This window comes from Macrobrachium rosenbergii, chromosome 51, assembly GCF_040412425.1.
Source record: "Macrobrachium rosenbergii isolate ZJJX-2024 chromosome 51, ASM4041242v1, whole genome shotgun sequence".
In the NCBI taxonomy this organism is placed as follows: Eukaryota; Metazoa; Arthropoda; class Malacostraca; order Decapoda; family Palaemonidae; genus Macrobrachium; species Macrobrachium rosenbergii.
The window spans coordinates 26,050,437-26,063,387 of record NC_089791.1 but is presented as its reverse complement, the minus strand read 5'-3'; the positions used below and the strand labels follow the sequence as shown (position 1 = coordinate 26,063,387).

The 12,951-nt window shown below is 35.9% G+C and overlaps 1 long non-coding RNA gene across 1 annotated transcript in view; it reads right to left on the bottom strand.

Annotated features, from left to right (window-relative positions):
- Positions 1 to 10,014, bottom strand: part of LOC136833234 (uncharacterized) — a 793,699-nt gene extending 783,685 nt beyond the window's left edge. The window contains exon 1 of the long non-coding RNA XR_010851385.1: positions 9,979 to 10,014. This is a non-coding gene — a long non-coding RNA (uncharacterized lncRNA). The remainder of the gene's footprint in view (positions 1 to 9,978) is intronic.
- Positions 10,015 to 12,951: the final 2,937 nt, after the last annotated feature.

Here is a 12,951-nt window from a genome sequence, read left to right as displayed (position 1 = left end):
TGTTTTAAAGTTTTATATATGGGTTTATTCTTTAGTTTTCTTTTATACATTTGGGTATCACCTTTCTGCAGAACCTAACTTTTTCTGGTTTATTCCATAATAATTTATGTATATCTTGAATAATAAAAAAAAGAAAATAATAATAATAATAATAATAATGAAAAAGAACAAATTAACTCATAGATATGCTTTAGTGACACACGTGATTATTATTATTATAATAATAATAATAATAATAATAATAATAATAATAATAATAATAATAATAATAAAGAAATAGATCACATAATAATAACAATAATAAACAAAAAGAACACAGAATAATAATAATAATAATAATAATAATAATAATAATATTAAATCACAAATCTGCCTTCGTTCCCACAGCATCGTCCATCGTCGAGCAGGGAGCGACTGATAACAGCGGATATTTATAGGTGGAGTGCTTCGACGTCGAGCAAAGGCCAACACGGGGGGGCGGGCGGTGAGGTACTGAGCAGAATGATATGGTAAATATATCAGACCTCTTGGGAACACAGGATTTTTTTTATACGATTTTCGAGAAATATATATATACATTAGATACCCCTCGCTCCATTAAGTTATTGGAGGCGGCAAGAAAGTAAGGGAATTGGTAATGGTAAAGGATGTATGTATGTATGTATGTATGTATGTATGTATGTATGCATAATATATAGATATATATAGATATATATATATACATATATATATATATATATATATATATATATATATATATATATATATATATATATATATATATATATAACTTGAAATGCCATTTGAAGATGGCTCGTGAAAGGAATATGGAAGGATAGATAATTGCAGATGGTGCAGTAACGACTGGGAATATTGCAAAGAAACTGCATAAGGTGGTTTAAAATTATTTGCACGAGGAAAAAGTTTACAGTAAATGTAAAGAGTAAATTTATGCAAGCAAAATGAAAAACAGAAAATGGTTTAATGAATATTGTATCGATCGTACAAGAATAGAATCGATTAAACAGCATAAGTGTTTGGAAGTAAATATACCGGATGATAATATGACAGGCGAGAGAAGTTAAGAATAAGTGAAGCAACGAGGGTAATATGGTGTGTGCAAAAGATTCATATGAGAAAAGGAGCACCTATATATGAAGGGATTGTTGAGTCATTTCTCCTTTACAGAAGTCAAATGTTGATAAAGTCCACAGAAAGAAACAAAAGCAGAAACTACCAAGAAGGAGGTACGCTCATAGTGGCAACCTCGACAGGTTGTGAGGTAAGATGGATCACTGTTTGGAGATGGTTTGGTCATGCGGAGAGAATGGAGGATGATCGGTTCGTGAAAATAATGCATGATTAGGAAGAGTTAAGAGGAAGGAGGAGTAGATGCGCTGAGCAGACAGAGTGAAAGCAAAGGGACTGATGAGCCATAATATCAAGGAAGAGCAGGAGTGCTCTGCTTGTAGGGGGTTTGACAAGAGTCTGATGAGCCTTGGTTTATAGGAGTATAGCTCAGTTAATGCTGTGAAGATTTTCTACATCGGTTATCCACGATTCAGCAGTTATGGAATGAATATGGCAGTCACCATCATCCTGTTTTTTTCTGAGTTACCCTTGTCAAGGAAAATGAAGTAAAAATTTTATATAAATATATATATATATATATATATATATATATATATATATATATATATATATATATATATATATATATATATATATATATATATTTTATATTTATAATTTTCTTATATATATATATATATATATATATATATATATATATATATATATATATATCATACATGTTATGTATATATCATATATAAACAGAGAGAGAGAGAGAGAGAGAGAGAGAGAGAGAGAGAGAGAGAGAGAGAGAGAGAAATTAAAACCAAACTAAAATAGTCTCAACAAAATAATAAAATGAATGAATACATCAATAACCAGAGATACCCATAATTACATCGTCATCAACTTACCGTCAAACCTACCCAGCGGCCCCCCAAAAGAAAACAGCCACCAAGCACATGATGAAAACACAACCCTTTTAATATACAAAAAAAAAAAAAAAAAACCGTGAGGGGAAACAGAGCTAAAGGGATCATCATCATCATCATCATCATCATGCAGCTCATGGGGGGGAGGGGTGGAAGCAGGGGCAAATTCCTTTTGAAAAAACTGGCCCCCCTCCAATGTCCGAATATTACTACGCCGGTTAAGCGATTTGCGTTAAAACGTTTTAATTTGCGATTACCAAATAATATAATTAGTGGGCGGCGGCATGCGTGGAAACATTGCAGGCATGATGGAGTTTGTTCTAGGGCCAAGGTAGGTTCTGCCAAAAACTTTGTTCATTTACATTCTTTTTATATTTACTTTTACATATTATGGACCGAAATTATTTTTTTTTATTTTTACATACGAACTGAAATTAAACATTTTTATAATTTTTTTTACGTATGAACTGATATTAAATTTCGTATAATTTTTTTACATATGAACCAAAATTAATTTTCATCAATTTTTTACGTATTATGAACTGGTATAAATTTTTTTAGGATTTATTAACATATTATGAACTGACATTAAACTCTTTTTATAATATTTTACAAATTATGAACTGACATAGTTTTTTTCAATTTTTCTAAATAATATGAACTTATATTAAATTTTTTTCATTTTTTTACGTACTATGAACTGATATTACTTATTGATAATATTTTTACGTCTTATGAACTGATGTTAAATATCTTTAGTAATTACTTTACATGTTATGAACTGGCAATTTTTTTTTTTTTTTTTTTTACATATGCACTGATTTTAAATTTTATTTTTTAAAAGTTATAAAGCTAATATTAAACTTTTTATTTTTACATATTATGAACTAATAGTATATTTTTTATAATTTTTTTACGTATTATGAACTGATATTAAAATCCTCCATAATTCTTGTCACATATGAATTGACACATACTAATAACTTGGTATCCGCTTTAGAAGCATAACAGTCATACGCTTGAAAGATTTTAATAAGCTTGTTCCTGGGATTCAGATAGAAAATGGAAGGTATTGTCCTTCCACCAGTCCCGTGAGAGAGAGAGAGAGAGAGAGAGAGAGAGAGAGAGAGAGAGAGAGAGAGAGAGAGAGAGAGAGAGAGAAAATCATAAGCCTGAAAGATTTTAACACGCCTGTTCCTGGGATTCAGATAGAAAATGGAAGGTATTGTCCTACCACCACTCCTGAGAGAGAGAGAGAGAGAGAGAGAGAGAGAGAGAGAGAGAGAGAGAGAGAGAGAGAGAGAGAGAATCACTGGCTTGAAAGTTCTAACATGTTTGTTCCTCTGATTCAAATAGAAAATGGAAGGTATTGTCCTTCCACCAGCCCTATGAGAGAGAGAGAGAGAGAGAGAGAGAGAGAGAGAGAGAGAGAGAGAGAGAGAACCATAAGCTTGAAAGATTTTAATACGTATGTTCCTTGGATTCAAATAGAAAATGGAAGGTATTGTCCTTACACCAGTCCCGTGAGAGAGAGAGAGAGAGAGAGAGAGAGAGAGAGAGAGAGAGAGAGAGAGAGAGAGAGAGAGAGAGAGAGAGAGAGAGAATGCCTGGCAGCACAAGTAAGCCTGAGAGATAAATACCAGATAAATGATGTCGCAATACTAAGCCAAAAAATAATGACAACAGCTCCGGCTGAAAAAACAAGAACTATATTTCTTTTCTAATAATGGGTCATGACCAACACTGGAAATACTTACTGGGATGAATAAAATAAGGAACATTCAGAGGGACTTGAAAACACTTTAAACCCAACAGCGAACTGCAATTCAGGGACAATTTACTCTTGACTGTGACCCACATTAAGCTTATTATGAAAGGTAAAATATAAACACGACTATTTGTATGCATACATACATATACACATACGTATGAGCAAATACTGAACAAGCAAATCGCGAATGACAGTTCACTGAATACATACATTTTCAAAATAAAATCGCACGCTTATGTATATATACACAATATATATATACATATATAAATATATATATGAATGTCTTAATGTAATCCAACAGTAAAATAAATAAATATATATATATATATATATATATATATATATATATATATATATATATATATATATATATATACAGCACATTATATGTATATGAATACACACACACTATATATATTGGATATTATACATATATAATATAATAATATATATATATACATATATATAATTTATATAATATATATGTGTGTGTATGCGCGCGCGCACTTGTAAAGACACCTGCCTGTGCAGAAGTGTTCTCCTCCTCATAAGCGCAAGATTGGGTAATTTCCTTTCATCAAGGCGACGGGAGAATAGCAGAAAAGCCTTGTAAGTAAATTAGAAATGACGAAAGGGAAATGACAACAAGCGTAATGAAATTATTACATACACACACACACACACACACACACATAGGAAGGGAACGAAACAGCTACGCGCCTCCGGCAAGCGTGCACGCGCGCTCGCTTCAAGGGGGGGAGGGAGGTAGGTGATTATGACATCTCTCCCTCCAACTGTTCTCTCTCTCTCTCTCTCTCTCTCTCTCTCTCTCTCTCTCTCTCTCTCTCTCGCATATTCCCTCTCCCCTGATAAGAGACATGCAATGACGCTGAATAATTAATAAAAAGACGGAAACAGCGAGAGAGAGAGACAGAAAGCCGATAAGGGTTGAAGAAAGATGAAAGGATGAGAGAGAGAGAGAGAGAGAGAGAGAGAGAGAGAGAGAGAGAGAAGATTAGGGTGAGAAAAACGCAAGAAGAGGCGCAACAGGACAGGAGAGATAAAGATAACGAGAAGACGTTAGACGGAGGAAGTGATAAAATGATGAGAGGGGGAGAAAGTAAAAAAAAAAAAAAAAAGAAAGAGGGAGAAAGAGAAATGAACGGATAATAACGGCGCCTCAGAAATAAAATAAAAAAGAGAGCTGATTGCTATGATGCATCTCACCTGCTATTCATTGCGACGTATGAAAATAACATGGTGCGTGGGAGGCGCCAGAGGAATACGACCAGAGAAAGATTTATTCGCGTCTATTTCTGAGGCGATTAAAGGCAAGTTTCCACAAGGATGCGAGGGAATTTTTAAACGACAGAGACGAGACAACACGAAGGACAGTTCTATACCGGATGGTTATCTTATATATATATATATATATATATATATATATATATATATATATATATATATATATATATATATATATATATACAATACATACATCTCTACATGTAAGTGCATGTTTATATGAATATATGTATGTATGTGTATATATATATATATATATGTATGTATATACTGTATATACAGTATATATACAATATTATGTCTAATATAAAATAAAAACTCATATCCCATAGCGAAAGAGTATCTCATTCAGCACTAATAATCAACGAAAGACATTCTCTCTCTCTCTCTCTCTCTCTCTCTCTCTCTCTCTCATTCCATTTTTACCGCTTCAATTAGTTAAAGCCCGGAGGTTCCCCTCCTCGTATTAAAGCTAACACTAATTAAAAAAATTATTGATTTGAGTGATAGAATGTAGATTTCTCTCGATGCCAAAACATGTCAAATAAATTACTCCAAGAACAGAACATTGAACAAAACTCTTCAAAATAAATGAAAAATAATCAAGCCAAAAGCTGAAACACTCTGCAATGACTGAAGCAATCAGAACTAGTTTTTTTTTTTTTTTAGTAGCGTAGCCGAGAGAAGTTAAAAAAAACTATGACATTTTAATATGTTTTGAGTGAAATATCAGGGATCTTTTTTCAATATAAAAAACTGCTTTCAAAGGTCATTCTCTTCACTGGGAAAAATGATCGATACGCCTCATTATATATGCGCTCTCTGAAAGTTGGCTTGCACAACTGACGGGTTCCCTGAAAGATAACGACCACAGCTGACGGGTGCCCTGAAGGATAACGACCACAGCTGACGGGTTCCCTGAAAGATAACAGCCACAGCTGAAGGGTTCCCAGAAAGATAACGACTACAGCTGATGGGTGCCCTGAAAGATAACGACCACAGCTGACAGGTGCCTTGAAAGATAACGACCACAGCTGACAGGTGCCTTGAAAGATAACGACCACAGTTGACGGGTGCTCTGAAAGATATCGACCACAGCTGACGGGTGCTCTGAAAGATAACGACCACAGTTGACGGGTGCTCTGAAAGATAACGACCACAGTTGACGGGTGCTCTGAAAGATAACGACCACAGCTGACGGGTGCTCTGAAAGATAACGACCACAGTTGACGGGTGCTCTGAAAGATAACGACCACAGATGACGGGTGCTCTGAAAGATAACGACCACAGTTGACGGGTGCTCTGAAAGATAACGACCACAGTTGACGGGTGCCCTGCAAGATAACGACCACAGCTAACGGGTTCCCTGAAAGATAACAACCGCAGCTGATGGATTCCCTGAATGCTGACTTGCACAACAGACAGGTCCCCTGAAAGATAACAAACATAGCTGGTGGGTTCCCTGAAAGATAACAACCACAGCTGACAGGTTCCCTGAGAGATAACAACCACAGCTGATGGGTTCCCTGAGAGATAACAACCACAGCTGATGGGTTCCCTGAAAGATAACAACCACAGCTGACAGGTTCCCTGAGAGATAACAACCACAGCTGATGGGTTCCCTGAAAGATAACCACAGCGGACCAGTGCCCTGAAAGTTAACTTCCACAGCTGACGGGTTCCCTGAAAAATAACAACAACAGCTGACGGGTTCCCTGAAAGATAACAACCACAGCTGACGGGTTCCCTGGAACATAACAATCGCAACTGACCATTTCCCTGAGAGATGACGTAAAGAGCTGAAGTGTCCTAAAAGATGTTGTAAAGATGACGCACGCAAATGAAAGGTTCCTGAGAGATGACAAGGGCAACTGGAAAGTTCACTGAATGATGACAGGCGCCACTGACAGGTTCTCTGAAAAATGGCGTGTACAACTGACAAGGTTTACAAAACGTGGGCCCCCTGAAAGATGACGTACGTAAGAAACTAGATCTTTTAGTTAAAGATGACGTACCTAACAGAAGCGTTCTCGGAAAGATGATGGTTACATAAGACTGAAACTCTGAAAGACGACCAGCTTAACAAAAGGGTTATCGGAAAAATGACGGTTTCATAAGACTGAAACTCTAAAAGATGAAGTACTTTACACAGTTCTCGGAAAGATGACTGTAACTCTGAAAGAAGACGCACTTGACAAAAAGGTTCATGGAAAGATGACGCTCTTAAACAAATAGGTTCTCGGAAAGATGACGGTTACATAACACTGAAACTCTGAAAGAAGACGCACTTAACAAAAGGGTTCTCGGAAAAATGACGGTTTCATAAGACTGAAACTCTAAAAGATGAAGTACTTTACACAGTTCTCGGAAAGATGACTGTTACGTAAGACTGAAGCTCTGAAAGAAGACGCACTTAACAAAAGGGTTCTCGGAAAAATGACGGTTTCATAAGACTGAAACTCTAAAAGATGAAGTACTTACACAGTTCTCGGAAAGATGACGGTTACATGAGACTGTAACTGAAAGAAGACGCACTTAACAAAACGGTTCATGGAAAGATGGCGCTCTTAAACAAATAGGTTCTCGGAAAGATGACGGTTACATAAGACTGATACTCTGAAAAAAGACGCACTTAACAAAAGGGTTCTCGGAAAAAATTACCGTTTCATAAGACTGAAACTCTAAAAGATGAAGTATTTTACACAGTTCTCGGAAAGATGACGGTTACATAAGACTGTAACTCTGAAAGAAGACCCACTTAACAAAAGGGTTCATGGAAAGATGACGCTCTTAAACAAATACGTTCTCAGAAAGATGACGGTTACATAAGACTAGAGCCCTGAAAGATGAATAAAGACGGCAGTTACATAAGACAGGAAATCGGTAAAATTAAGTACTTAACAAAAGAGTTCTCTGAAAGATGACAGCTACGTAAGACTGGAACTCTAAAAGATGTACTTAACAAACCGGTTCTCGGAAAGATGACGCACATATGAGACTGGAACTCTGAAAGATGACGTATCTAACTAACACGTTCTCGGAACGATGACGTACACAACAGATGGGTCCTCAGAAACATGACGGACCTAAAAAACGGACTTTTCTCAAGGACGACGTTCGCAACGGACTAGCTCTATAATATAACGTACGCAATAGGGTACTACTTTGGCTTGTTATCTTGGCATCACCTACTCCGAGGTGCTAGTACTAAACAAGTGGGACGCCGTGTTTAGTACTGGCCCCTCGGAGATCAAAGTATCATACACACCCATTTAGCCAACACACATTAACGTATTGTCTCTACGGCGCTTAAAGCAATTACATAACAACGTCCTATCTCCGAGCTGGAAAACAGGCGGCAGCATTCAGTGGAATATAGAATTTAGGCCAAAGGCCAAGCGCTGGGACCTATGAGGTCATTCAGCGCTGAAACGGATATTGGGAGTAGAACGGTCTGAAAGGTGTAACAGGAGGAAAACCTCGCAGTTGCACCGTGAAACAAATGTTAAGAGAGGTTGGATAGCAAGATGGAAGGAAGATAATATCAATGGAGGTACAGTACAAGGAATGAAAGGGGTTACAGCTAGGGACCGAAGGAACGCTGCAACGAACCTTAAGTAATGCCTACAGTGCACCGCGTGAGGCGCACTTGACGGCACTAACCCCCTGCGGGGATAGCATTCATTCAGTCTCCACAGTAAATGTTCTTGTTTCCAGGAAATTCAGTTTAATTTCGAAACTGTAAAACATCAAATATTCTCATATCGCTCACAGGCAGCAGTGTAGAACGGAGTTCAAAAAATATCTACATTTCTCATCACAGAGATCGACCAACGTTATTGCAGGAAACTATGCCATTTATTTCAAAGGAGAGGAGCTCGTAAGATAAGTGACTCGCCGAGTATCGAATAGAATAGAATATAGTATTTAGGCCATAGGCCAAGCGCTGGGACCTATGAGGTCATTCAGCGCTGAAACGGAAATTGACAGTAAGGAGGCTTGAAGGGTGCAACAGGAGGAAAACCTCTCAGTTGCACAATGAAACAATTGTTGGAAGGGGTGGAAAGTCCGGTGGAAGAAGGAGAATATGAACGGAGGTACAGTAAAATGAATGAAAGAGGTTGCAACTAGGGGCCGAAGGGACGCTGCAAAGACCCTTAAGTAATGTCTACAGTGCGCCACATGAGGTGCACTGACAGCACTATTCGCCGGGTATCCCATTTCAGTCTCCGCTTCTTCGCAATTTTCTTAACATTCATCAGCCAGTCCTAAGTAATGAAGTAATGATAAAATACATAATATTCGTTATTATTAGAGGAAATATATCATACATTTCATTTTCTAGTGTAGGTTCATTTCATTTTACTTATACCTTTGCATTTCATTCCACCATTTCGCTTTCCAAGGGGAACTCATTTCCGCTCTTGGATTTTTTTAATTAAATGCATAACGTTCAACAGTTCGTGCAACTTTATTTCACCAGTGTCTAATGACAAAGATCAGGTATATAGAACGCCAATTAGAGCCTCTTACTACCTATATATTTCGAGGATTCTCTTAACAGCGCTAATTTCTGATCGCTGAATATTTCGCACGCCTCCATTCTATATTTCTGCATAACGCATCTGATATCTTTGTCTCCGTTTACCACATTTCGTCCTTTTTTACCTCTTAAAACAAAACAAAAACAAAAATTATCACTGCCTTTTACCTTTCACCAAAACACCAGAAATGGCTTTTTTTTTTTTTTACATCTTAAAACAAAAAAAGATTCTCACTGTCTTTCCTCAGTGTCTCAGAATAAACGAACGAGTGCCTAACTTTCTCTTCAGTCAAAAGAAACTTAGGAAAATAAAACAATACGAAATATAAAAATAAAATGATCTAACTTACCTTGCATCGTAAGCTGATCAGCAATTCACAAATAACTGATTCACCTGGAATAAGAAAATACAGACGTTTATTAAGGCTCCGCTGAGAAGGGGTTTGGGATATTTTCTTTGACATGAGTTTTGATGCATCAAAAAAAAATACATTCGCAGATGAGCATGAAAACTAAAATGAGCTAGTACAGGTCAGAAATGCAATATGGAATGATTACGTGATGTTACTGAAATAGATAGTCAGTACTGACCCTTATAAAAAGAATGACACGGTAATTCTTTGGCATAGTAAATTCTCTTAAGGAATATGCATTTGTAATAACATAACAGAATAAACCCCGTTTCCATACTGAGTGAGACAGATACCAGAGTAAAGGAGAAGCTTTTTAACATCCTCTGTATTATTCCAATATGTCACTAAACTACTGTATACACTACTAGTTTACAAAACCTATCTTGAACAACATACTGATTTCTCTTACTGATTGATCTAAATTAACGATTAATCGATAAAATAACAATAATGACTTCGTTCACTGAAACACTCTTATTTAGCAGCTCACGTTAGCCGCTAAACAGCTTCAGACCCCGATATAAAAAGAGAAGAAAGCCTATTCTCGGCAGTGAAAAGCCGATGCCGTCTGAATAGAGAATGTAAGAATAAGCCTGAGTGGGCAACGATCAATGGTAAACACAATCTATATTTACACAAGTGATTTCAAGTGAATTACTACAGCTGGATAAACACCTTCCAATAGGACAAGGCTTGCTCTATAAAACCCAACAGTTTGAAGGTCACACATGATGGGATATTTTCGTCAGGGTTACTATTAATATTAAGACTGCTTTTCGAGACTGTACGACAGAAAGACTGTCAGTACTCTGTCTTGCAAGGTTTTACATCCTGAATGTCAATGGACCAAAAATAAGTGTATTTTAAGTGTATTTTCGAAGAAATACATGGGTGCTAGCACAAAAATCGACATTTTGAATTTCTTTAAAAAAAAAAACGACTAAAGCAACTAATTCACACTGGAACTTTGAGACACAAAACAAGTTGTCACAGAAGCTGAAGTACTTATATATATATATATATATATATATATATATATATATATATATATATATATATATATATATATATATATATATATATATATATATATATATAGGGCTGCAATTTGGTATGTTTGATGATTGGAGAGAGATGATCAACATACCAATTTGCAGCCCTCTAGCCTCGGTAGTTTTTAAGATCTGAGGGCGGACAGAAAAACTGCGGACGGACAGACAAAGCACCTCAATAGTTTTCTTTTATAGAAAACTAAAAAAAATGAAGAAGATAAAGATTATGTTAATATTAATGATGATCCTGGGAAAGCAACAGCAATGTAGATGAAAACACTGACGACAAAAGTGACCTACAAAGAAGCTCCGTGAAATACGTGAAATAGTATAAACACAAAAACCCCACCAAAAATTCCATATAAACAAAGGAACAAGTAGAGAAGCTCTCGGAGTATAAAAGTCGAATCCGAAGGAGCAGCTTGCCTTGGGAAAACAGTTTCCAAGACAGAGTTCTGAGACATAATTTACAGAGATACACAAGCGAAATTCGAGCTGGCGATCTCACTCAATTGACAGAAATTCGATGCTGGAGCCATACCAAATTGGGTGAAATATCCTGGGGATAGTAGTAGCCTCAGCGGCAGCGGCGGACGGCAGAAGAATATCGGAACGGCGAGAAGATAAAAGTAAATATGAGGAGCACAAAATTAAACATTGTGTATATATATATATATATATATATATATATATATATATATATATATATATATATATATATATATATATATATATATATATAGATATATATATATATATATATATATATTATATATATATGTATATATTCATATATACATTATATGTAGTCTATATACAGTATGTATTTATGTATGTATGCACTAGCGGATCCAGGGGCGGGGGGGGCACCTGGGCACGTGGCCCCCCCACGAAAAATAATGACAAAGTAATAATATTGAAGATATAGATAATAACATAAATGAGAAATATAAAAATGGGAAAGAATAAAAAATCTATCATAAAAATATTATATATATATATATATATATATACAATATATATATACCAAATATATATATATATGTATATATGTATAATATGATATTGGTGGTCGCCCTTGAAATTTTTCTGGACCCGCTAGTGTATGTATGTATGTATATATATATACGCATATATGTATGTGTACATACATATATACATATATATATATACACACACACGTAATACACACTCCAGTATATGAGCATATGAACCCAGGCCATCACTGTACAGCAAAACCATAGATGTTTGTTAAGTTATTCGTTTACTCAGGGCACTCGAATAACTTGAGTTAATTGAAAGTTGGCCGCTCTCTTTGATACGCGGCGACCAATCATCTGACATTGCTTTTGTCATTGAAACTAGGATCTATTTATTCAATTGTGCTTCAAACCGATGAAGAAAGCTTGAGTCAATGACCACTCGAGCAAAATCAATTCATCAATGGCGAAAGGTCTGGCTACAATTCGCGTTCCTTTGTGACTGGAGTTTGTTTAAAGCGATTTGGCCGAAAGGAGCCCGTGCGAAAGCGTATAACGTATAATGTAATGTACAATGTGCATTTTGTGTGTCAAGTGTTTCGATGAAAAGAAACGGTCTGTATGTCATACTTTGTTACAGCTATCTTGCGTCATTATATTTTGCGAAACGTCCATGTCATACTGGGCTACAGCTATTATGCAAAATTCTGTTTTTCAAATCGACCAACACATTTGTAAAATGCCCAAACCTTAAGTTTTTCAATTACAAAAAATTAAATTAATAGAAGGGCATTGCACCATGAAGAGAATTATGGTTATAATAGCTATTTTGCGTAATTCTATTTTTCAAATCCAACCATTTGTAAAATGCCCAAATC